The sequence below is a fragment of the Pinus tabuliformis genome, chromosome Q (genome assembly GCF_031772625.1).
Source record: "Pinus tabuliformis cultivar Carrire ecotype Pingquan chromosome Q, CPIR1, whole genome shotgun sequence".
Classification (NCBI taxonomy): domain Eukaryota; kingdom Viridiplantae; phylum Streptophyta; class Pinopsida; order Pinales; family Pinaceae; genus Pinus; species Pinus tabuliformis.
In genome coordinates, this window is record NC_142296.1 from 732180209 (window position 1) to 732190830 (window position 10622).

At 37.4% G+C, this 10622-nt stretch overlaps 1 pseudogene; it reads left to right on the top strand.

Moving 5' to 3' along the window:
* Positions 1–1491: 1491 nt before the first annotated feature.
* Positions 1492–5860, top strand: LOC149221616 (DNA gyrase subunit B, chloroplastic/mitochondrial pseudogene; annotated as a pseudogene).
* The last annotated feature ends 4762 nt before the right edge of the window (positions 5861–10622 follow it).

Consider the following 10622-nt stretch of genomic DNA (forward strand, 5'->3'; position numbering starts at 1 on the left):
CATACAACTCACTATTTTCATGGATATCATTCACCTGCTCATGATGCCTTTGGTCTTGTCTTAGGTAAAGTTGACTTTCCCATCAAATCCACAAACCATATTAGGCCTACAAACCCATATTTCCCTTTTGTGAACATAAATGGGTAGGATGTGAGTCTGGGTTTGATTGGTGCCCCTTCATTTGACCTTGTGCAACCATTCTACCTTGATTTAGTCCATGGGTCTATTACACAAGTGGTTCCTTCAGATCATTCACATATTTATCTTGCTCGCATTGATTGCAATCATGTACATGGGGGTGATGTTTCACAGTCAAGGGATGCAGATTTTGAATCCCTTATGCCTAATCTTTGCCACTTGTAGTCTTTAACAGGTGAAGAAGAGGGCCATGCATCTCGCCCAACTCAAGCTAGTTCTCTCATTAATCCCTCTTCACTCCCAATCCAAGAAGAGCCTTATGTGTCAGATACCCAACTTGATCAAACTAGTGGTTTCAACAATTCTCATTTTACTAGAAATATATTCACTCACGCCTCTAGTGATTATCTTACATATCCATCTATTGATCCTACAAAGCCACCAAAATTTGATGACCCACCTTTTGAATGTTTAGGGACTCATCAGGAAGTTGAGGCACTTCAGCTTCTACTGATGGTTATGTCAGGTTCTCACGTTCCTGATGAGACCCCTGAACCAAGTCGAATTAGGGTTTCTGCACATCACGCTCCTCTCAACATCATCTTGCCAGATGCGATCTCATCTTGGAAATTCTCTGATTCGGGCGATGTCTCTCTGAGCAAATCTTTCCATCACCTTTCAACTGATGTGCATCAACATCTATACCCTAATTTGTTTGCTAAAGGGAGTGCCTGGGCCATTGTCTCAAATATTTTTGATTGTTTCCTGATCAATACAATTTGTCAACGTACACAATCAGATGATTTCTTACAGTCTCCTATATGGGAAGGCACCCATATTTTGACCCCCCCTTTTCCTGAGACTCTTTCGGTTGTTTCACTTCATTTTTGGGAACCTAAATAATCTGATTTGTCGAGCTGCCAATCTATCAATATTCAGACATCAGATCCAATTCACAATATTTTCACTGAGAGTTGTCCGGTCACAACCAACGATAACCACATACATCCACCTACAAATCTTTTGAAGCTACCAATATTTGATGACATGTCGTTTGAAGGTTCAGATATTTTTCAGGATGATGAGGCATTTCAGCTTCCGCTGGTGGCTATGTCAGGTCCTCGTGCCCTGGACGAAGTCTATGAACAATTTCAAACTAGGGTTTCTGAAATTAGGGTTTCTGCGTTTGAATCCTCAGGGATCTCAGTTACACTCAATAGAAGCCCCTCTTTTCAGGTTTATCAAGTTGATCATCCTCTACATCATGATAGGGTTGCTGATCGGATTAATCTGGCAGATTCCTTTGCTAGCTGACAACATCTTGCCTTACTTGCATTGGATTTAGGGTTAAGCATGAACGAATGTATGTCATGGCTGGATGACTATAAATTTCACGCTTGTGATTCAGTTTACCAGGATTGGGTTGTAGTTTGCCTTGAAAGGTATTTTTTGGCATGTTTCCCTATAAGTAGACAAGATTTTCTTTCTGTTGTGCATGCTTTATAGGTAAGCATTTTATTTTTTGCACAACTCTTTTCACAAATTATAATTGTTGTCATCTCTATTTCTGCAGGTCAGGAACTGTTGCAGTGGCTGCAATGGAAGTTTTCTTTCACATGATTCGACCTACTCTTTGGTTAAATTAGGATTTAGGGTTTAAACTAGTTAGGTTTTAGTTTTTTGCTTATTAGTTTTCTGATTAGAATTTTCTTTATGATTTAAATACTGTCATGTTTTTTTTTCTTTACTGGAGGTAGTTAGTTCCCTGCATGTTTATTTTGCACTCATGTCCTTGCATTTGTTTATTGTTACATGGCATTTGTGAAATCTCTGCATACGCATGGAATTGATCATTTATTTCAATTAGTTGATCTCTTCTGCACATAGCATTACATTGCGTCATTATCCCTGTATGCTATATTGCATAATACTCTTTCCTTCTCGCTTGGCACACACTCACCTTTGACCTAGCCTGGAAATTCCCTCTATGTTTCACGCTGCTGCATGAGCCTTCATGAACTTGAAGCTTTCAAACCTTTGTTATTGTGAATATCTTTCTCACACTGGTTGCTCTTGCTCCAACCTTAAAGTGCATTGCTTCGACCCCGTCACACATGTTGAAACCCTAGGAGAGCTCCTTGGTCACCTAACCCTAGAGCTAAAATCCTAGCCCTAATATTGTGTGAAGTTGTGATGGTTACGCCAATGGGTAGCCTCTCTTAGAACTAATCATTAAAATTGCATCTTGGATATCTCTCCTACGAGTCTAATTTATTAGCAGGGAAGATAAGAACATATTGCTCATGGGGAACCCTAATCAATTTGAATGACCTATACCCATAACCTAAAACTCATGCTCAGCGTGGTCTTGATTGTTTCAATGATTTGTGTTCTTTGTTTAGTTTCTAACTGGAAATTAGGTGTGGCAGCTTGGCATAAGGGAAAACCTAAATCAAGATATCTCTTAGTTTCTATCAAACAAGAAATAACCTCTCTCACTCGTAAAATAAGTCAGGATCCCTCATCCTCCCTGGCGCAATGAACACCCAGAAATAAGTGAAAATGCACACATAAAAGAAAATGAAACCAAATAAAGGATAAAGGATCGAGAAAGGCTTCCTATGCTGAGAGGTAATGCAACGACTCCACCGGGGTACTGACTAGGCTCGCTGGTAGTGGAGAAAAGTTTGTGATTTCTTGGAGTGACTCCATCGGGGTACTGTCCAGGCCCGCTGGCAGTGGAGTAACACCAAAAACTTACTTTTAAAGTTCTGAATACAATAAGCCCTCTGTCCCGTTCTTCACATCATCATCAACTACCGGCACATGTGAACTCTTAATTGTATTTACTGAGGGGAAAGACCTAGCTGAGACACGAAGGGAAGGCATATCTACGAAGGTCGAGGCAACACAAGAGGTTTCCATAGCATCTGTTCGATATTCCCTTGCACCATTATTCGCACTCAGACTACTACAGGGGTGTTGACAGAGATATTGGATTCCACCACTCACCCCAAGCTACTAGGGTTTTGATAAGGCCCCCAACTTGTTACTCTGCTTGTGACCTTGCCTACCCAACCCCTTTGGTGCGCCCACTCACGTTTCATACATTGAATTCGCACATCATGTTTTATCTTAGACATAGGCCTTAGGATCACATTAGGGTTTCGAAGGTTAATGGCTTCATTGATGCATTAAGAGTCTATCGTGATTTTAAATCATCTTCACATGGTACGCATCACGATCAGTAGATGTCCTATATTAGAACGCGCATGCGTTCAAGTTGGCTTCCTTTAGGATTAACAATATTAGTGTTTAGGAGAAACCCTAGGTTGTCAGAAGAGTGATCCCCCTCCTGTTTTAACCTAATTTGTATCCCTCTGAGAGTGCATTCCCATCGAAATGGTTTGGCATCATGGAAGAAATTACTACATGACATATGACGCTAGGTTCATGATTGGTTCCTCACCCTAGCATGTGCATTAGGATTTATATATTCGAAGCCCTAGATCATGGTAATGAATAGTCGACCGACTGTCATAAATTGTTCAAGGAACCTGCTTGATGAGTGCATCATCCCATTGGGCATTAGGCAATATCAAAATCAACTGCAATTGATAGATCCGTGAAAGTTCCTGAATGTTGATTTGGCCTCCAAACTTAAGCATGTTTTTAATCAACCAATACAATTTAAAACATCTTAGTTTGGATCATTTATTGTCTAGGCTCCTCAAATGAATTATTTTATTTAATTTATTTTCACACGAAGATATCAATGTTGCAGACTAACTTATTTTCATCTCGTCTTCTTTTTAGGAAGTCAGTTGAATATGCCATAGAGATACAACAAACTATGCTACATTTCCACAAGTAGTCCCTTGGCACGACACCACTAAGATGCTTTGATGCTAGAGAGCACACACCTTCAGAAGGATTACAAATTTCACACCTGCAAGATGTTCTACGACTATACATGTTTTTATGTCACCAACTAGTTCCACAGACCCATCATCTGATCCAGCTGCTGAAAAGTATTATAATGATGGACAGATTTAGGTTTTGGGAGGCCTAGATCCAATACGAAAGCAGCCAGGGATGTGCATTGGAAGCACTAGATCTCGTTGTCTCCATCATTTGGTTTACGAAGTTTTGGACAATGCCATAGATGAGGCTCAAGCTGGGTTTGCAACAGAAATAGATGTTATTCTCTTCCCTGATGGATCTGGTAGCATCACGGATAAGGGTCAAGGGATTCCCATATATTTACATCATGTTACACAGAAGTCTGATTTAAACTCTGTTTTGACGGTGTTGCATGCTAGAGGCGATGTTGATGGGGAAAGCAGTGACTATAATGTTTCTAGAGGATTGCACGATGTTGGTGTTTCTGTAGTGGATGTCTTTTTCTGAGAAATTGGAAGTGACAATCTGGCGTGATGGAAAGGAATGGGATCAAACCTTTGTGCGGGGAAAGCGAGTGACTGAACTCACCTCTCATGACGTTTTAGATGAATCCAAATTTCGTCAGGGAACATGTGTAAGGTTTTGGCCAGATCAGGAAGTCTACACAACCATGACAAAGTTTGACTATAACACAGTAGTTGGACGTGTTAGAGAGCTTGCATTTCTAAACCCACAGGTAAAGATAACCTTGATGGAGAAGAATTTGGATGCAAAAAATATAACCTATAATGAATATCACTATGCTGGAGGCTTAGTTGAATATGTTTGTTGGCTAAACTATGACGAGGCACCTATTCGTGGACCGATCTCCTTTAAGAGGGAAAGAGATGGAGTCATTGTTGACTTAGCCCTTCAGTGGTGCTCTGATGCATATACAAACACCTTGTTGGGATATGCAAACAGTATCCGAACAAGTGATCGAGGTTCTCATATGGATGGTGTGAAATCTGTATTATCCAGTACAATGAATAACCTTGGAAGGAATTCAAATCTTATCAAGGAAGAGGATGAGAACCTCAGTGGTGAACATGTGAGGGAAAGGTTGACATGTGTAGTTTCAGTTAAAGTTTCAAGACCAGAGTTTGAGGGGCAAACAAAGACAAGGTTAGGAAATCCAGAGGTGAGGAGGATCATGAACTAATCTATTTATGGATATCTTCAGAAGTAATTGTAATTTAACCCTCGAGTTCTAGAATTAATTCTCCCAAAGGTTTTAGCTGTGTACAAGGCAGATAATGGCAGAAAAAGGGGCAAGAGAATTGGTAAGGAGAAAAAGCATTTTGAGGTCCTCTGCCCTTCTCAGAAAGTTAACTGAGTGCTCTACTTCAGATCCTTATGAATCTAAGATTTTTTTATAGTTGAAGGAGATTCCATAGGTGATAGTGCAAAACAAGGATGAGATAGGCGATTTTAGGCTATCTTACCTTTACATGGAGTTCCACCACTATACAAGGTTGAGAGGCGTATGCAAGCTTGTTACCGCTTCGATGATGATGATTTAAAGGAATTACGAAATAATTGTTCGTCAAACACATCATATAACATTCAATGGTTCAAAGGATTAGGAGTGATGATGCCTTTACAATTTTGGAAGATGACGTTAGGTCCGACAACCAGAAAGCTGAAACAACTAACAGAGGAAGATGTTGCAGAAGCAAGGGAGGTTCTCTCTTTGTTAATGGGAAATCAGGTGGAACCACAAAAGGAACTTATTGAGAAATTTTCATCTAAAATCAACATGATGAACCTTGATATTTAAGAGAATTCCCCAAGTAGAGATGATCTTGCAAAGTATATCCTCAACCATGTTGTAGTCAAGGTCTTAGAAGCCATGTGTGCTGTTGATTTTGTTGTAAAATTCACATATGAGAGTAGATTTTCCTGGTGTATAATGTCTGCGAGTGATTGAATGAGCTCTTGTGTATTTACTTTCCTTTTGTAGTAGTGTTCTCAGATCTAAGGTTTTGTGTGCTGAAGTGTGTTTCTTTCTCTTACATTGAAAGCGTTTCTTTATGTTCATTTTTTAAAGCACAACAAGAAATATGGTCTCGGAAGTTTTCCTTTAAATCACCTTTCAGTTAAGGATAAAGGGTTTGTAGGATTCCCTTTGTATTGACCTTGCTTATGATTAACATATATCTTGTTTAGGATTCATTTATTTGTAGTAAGCAGGGAAGAACCCCTCATCCTGATAAATGCATATTGTGACTGTGTAAGGGAACTAATTTCTTTGTGGAAATTGTCAGATCTAAATTGTATTCTTGACTTAGTTAATCACTTGTCTATTTAAAGTATTTAAGTACATGAATCAAATAGCATTATCATTCAGATTGAAAATTACACGTTGAACCTTTCTGTCTGAATCAATTTCCTTTATAGATATAAGGGTTTAATGAAGGCACAGTGTTAAATAGTTCACAGGGGAGTATAAGTAAAACATATTTGTAAGCTTATTTCTTTATTCAAGCACAAGAATTCAACATTCGCATTGAGGTTTGATAAAATTTCCATTTAATTTTTAAATTTATATTTTGAAGAAGCATGTGATGGTTTGGGAAGTCTTACCTTGATTTGAATTGTAGTTTCCTTTTCACGCCTTTTAATTTCGAGCTTGATATTGCAATATTTTTGCTGGTAAGGAAAATAGTGCAGTAACAAAATCATTCTAGTATAGGAACAAAGTAGTTCCAGTACAGGAACTGAATCATTCAAGTACAGGGAAAAAATCATTCTAGTACAAGAACAGAGTTATCATAATACAAAAATGAATTTTCTCTATTTTCCTAGTACAGGAATAGATTTACTTTCGAATCTTTTGAGCTTTGCAATTGAATTGTTTTTTAGTGGCATGAAGTCTGAGTTTATTTAAAAGTATTTTTCTAGCAAAGTCTTTGATTATTATTTCCTCAGTGATATTCCAATTTCCAGAGTAGTGTGTGATGTCATTGTATTAGCTAGTGGTGTGATCAGTTTCTACACAAACTAGGGTTTTGTTTTGTATGTTACTAATGTCTCTCTCTGGCATTTCCAGTGTTGCGCCTCCAAGTTTATGAACTCATGGATTGAAAATTAAAAGTTAGGTTGTTTATTACACCCAACATTTTGGCGTCGTTGTTGGGGAGGAACTTAGGGGATTGACCTTGGTGACCTATTGCAGTTTGGTTTGCTTTTCACCTAGTTTCTCTTGCAAGTTTATGTTCTTTCAATTTATTTATTTCCTGCATATCTTGGTTTTTCTAAGGATTTTCATTTACCACGTGCTGTAAGAACCCCCTATATATTATACCTGTTGTCTTGTTGAGAACAAGAAAATGGTATTTTGAGGAATCATTCAATGAGGAGTTTTGATGGTGCTACAAAGATATATACATCATCCAATGAAGAACTCATAAGTGTAGAATTTAGTATTTTGCTTGAACATAACGATAATATTATTAAATATTTGATTTCATAATTAGATGATTTGCAGGAAAAACAGAATAAGGACGAAGAAACATTAATGATCTTTTGTGCCAACTGTAGAAAGAAACACTTCCTTGGAAAGTATCCACTTAGTAGCCTGAAAGTTTGCAAAATTTGTGAAGATGCACATGAAATAGAAGATTACCCATCATTGCTAGGATTACTAAAGGTACTTAGGAAATCAACTAGGGAATTGAATTGATTTATAGGTATAAGTCAAACCCTATCATCATTTAATACTTGGAATAATGTTTATTATCCTTAGCAGGTTCCTCAACAAATTTATAATCCTATAGTTCCATGGAAAATTTTTAATCCTCCTCCAATTGAATACCCTACTTCATGGCTGCAGTGGCCCTCTCCTTGGACCTCATCCTTGAGTTAGATATCCCCATGGCCTCAAGAATGGTTTGGATCCTTCTCTCTAGGGAAGTATCCCATGAAAATTCAATTACATGAGCATCAACAATAAGCACAATTTTTTCCCAATGGACCACCAAGTCATCCTCCTCCATGGTCCCAAATATCAGTGCAACCTTACCCTGATCCATACCCTAGCCCTAATCCATACCCTATCCAAAATTCTAACCCAAATCCTATCTCAAATCCTAACCCAAATCCTAGCCCTAATCCAAACCCTAGACCTAGTCCTACACAAACCTTAGACCAAACCATAGCCCCCCTGATCTAAACCAACAGGTTTCAAACAATATAAAACACTTGTTCTTCCTGTTGATTCCCCTACTGAACGAAATGATATATCCTTGAGGTTGGGGGAAGGGGTGAGTTTGGAAACATCTCCTATCACTATAGAACATTCACCCTGGGAAGGTCTAATTCAAAGACCATTAGAGGAGCAATCTTTGATTGAAACCTATTCTGAAATTGTTGTTGAAGCTAAAACTGTAAAATTTCCCTTAACCATTCTTGTCAATTTGAAAAGAAGATATTTGAGCCCGAACTTGAGGGATTTTTCTTTTTTTCTTTCACTAGATCCCTTATGCCTCCCAGAGGATGGTTATCAAGTTATGGAATATTTGTACGAGTGGGAGAATCATAAATATGTGGATCCCATTGAATCCTGGTTTCAAGCAGTCATCAACAGATATTTTTCCCTCATCATTCAACAACTCTTGCTACCATATCAATTAAATCAATTAGTTGCTCATACTCTGGTATTTCTTAAGGTTTATTATTTAAAACTGAGTGTGAGTATATTTAGCATTATGTTACACATATGGCTACATTGGAAGTACTCCTACACTTGAAGGAGATCTTCCTCTCTCTAAATTAGGGTATGGTAGTATAAGAGCAATGAATAAAAATTTCATTTGAAATAAAATTGTTACAACAATACTTTTGAAACTGCAATTCTTAAGGCAAAACTATTGAAATTTCTGTCATAATGCACTCTTGTGATAAGACTTGTCAGAAGAAATTCACCCTTAATGCCTCATATTTTATTAAGTGACTTTGATGGACAAGATTATTCATTGGGACAGTTAGGGGTATTGTTATTGTTATACCTTCCATTCATAAGCTTAAAAACCTATTTTTGGCATATTTGTTCCAACAGACTGTCATCCAATAAAGATTTTCAAGTTTCTCTTCGAAGGTATTGATGAAAATCCCCCTATCGTGGACCATGCCTATAAAACCCTAATGAGCTCTCATGAGAACCCTAGCACGATCAACTCGAGGAATATTTTAGTGATTATCTGAGGTGCTTTCTTTAAAACGAGTCTTAAGGTAGAATGAACAACTGGTAAACATTAGTAATTAACAACTTTTCACGCCATCTCATGCTCTTAAGGAGCGATTTTCCTCCCCACCTATTAAGTAACCTATTTAAGGTTAATTATAATCAGAAATTCTTTTAAAATGATTAATTGAGGGATGGGAGGTCTCATTACGAGCCAACCTACCATAATCATGGGTCCTAACGAGAATGACATTACTGCTACTGGTCACCAAGCCAGAGTAATGGCTTTCAGCTGAATAACTGGAATACAAGAGGTCTCATCATGAGTCAGCTTGTTTATTCGTGTTGATTCTTGTGAATTGCATTGTCGTTAGTTGGTTACCAAGCCAAGACAACTACCTTCAATTAATTTCTAAATAAATGTAAATTATTTCAATTGACTCTGAATTTATATCCAATAGGTGAGATACATGCATTTCATTAGGTTAAAAGGCATCCTTGTTAAGGCTATAGACACCTGATGGAAGCATGACCATGCCTGTGGTATTAAAGTTAATTTTACACTATGATTTACTTAGTTGTTTTTGTCTTTCCCTAAACTCATTATCACTTCTATCTGAGAATGGCTTTAAGATCATTTCAGTAATGTGCTTTGGAGTTCTATCTTTTAAAAATAATTTGAATTTTATGGATGTGAGACCCTTAGTGCAGGTGATTCACTTTTCCTGAACTAGAGGAACTTCAACTATATGCTTGGGTAATGGTAAGATCGTCATCCTGGGAAGGTATTGTTTTGTCATCTTTATTTTTCCCTATTTCCATCCATATTTAATGTCGTAAATTTCAAATCATGTCACTTTTATTTTTAATGAGGATATCGAGGTGAAAAACTTCTGACTAAGGCTACTCTTGAGATGCTTTATGGAAATTTTGATGGTTCACTATTTCATTATGACACTATCCTTGTAGTCTAGAGTTTTTTTATAACAACCCTGGTATCAAACTTTCTTTGGATCAGTCTTAATGAGTAAATAATCCAGTACAAAAACAAATTGACATGCATTATATTTTAGAAAAATCAAATCTAGTAGGGAACATTTGTCTACACATGGTTGCAGGAACATTTATGGTTAAATTTTGGTTTTTTGCAAGGGAACATCATTATAGCAGTTGATTCTCTTGCATGAGGACATGCAAGATGATTGACATGTGAGGATGTTAGGCCCAAGAATTGTTGTACTTAATGCACCTTTCTAGTGAATATTCACACTTAGGGTGTATTTTATATAAAAATACCTTCATTATATGCATTTCTAGGATTAATGCTCATTAAAATTTTGTTAATGTAGATTGTCTT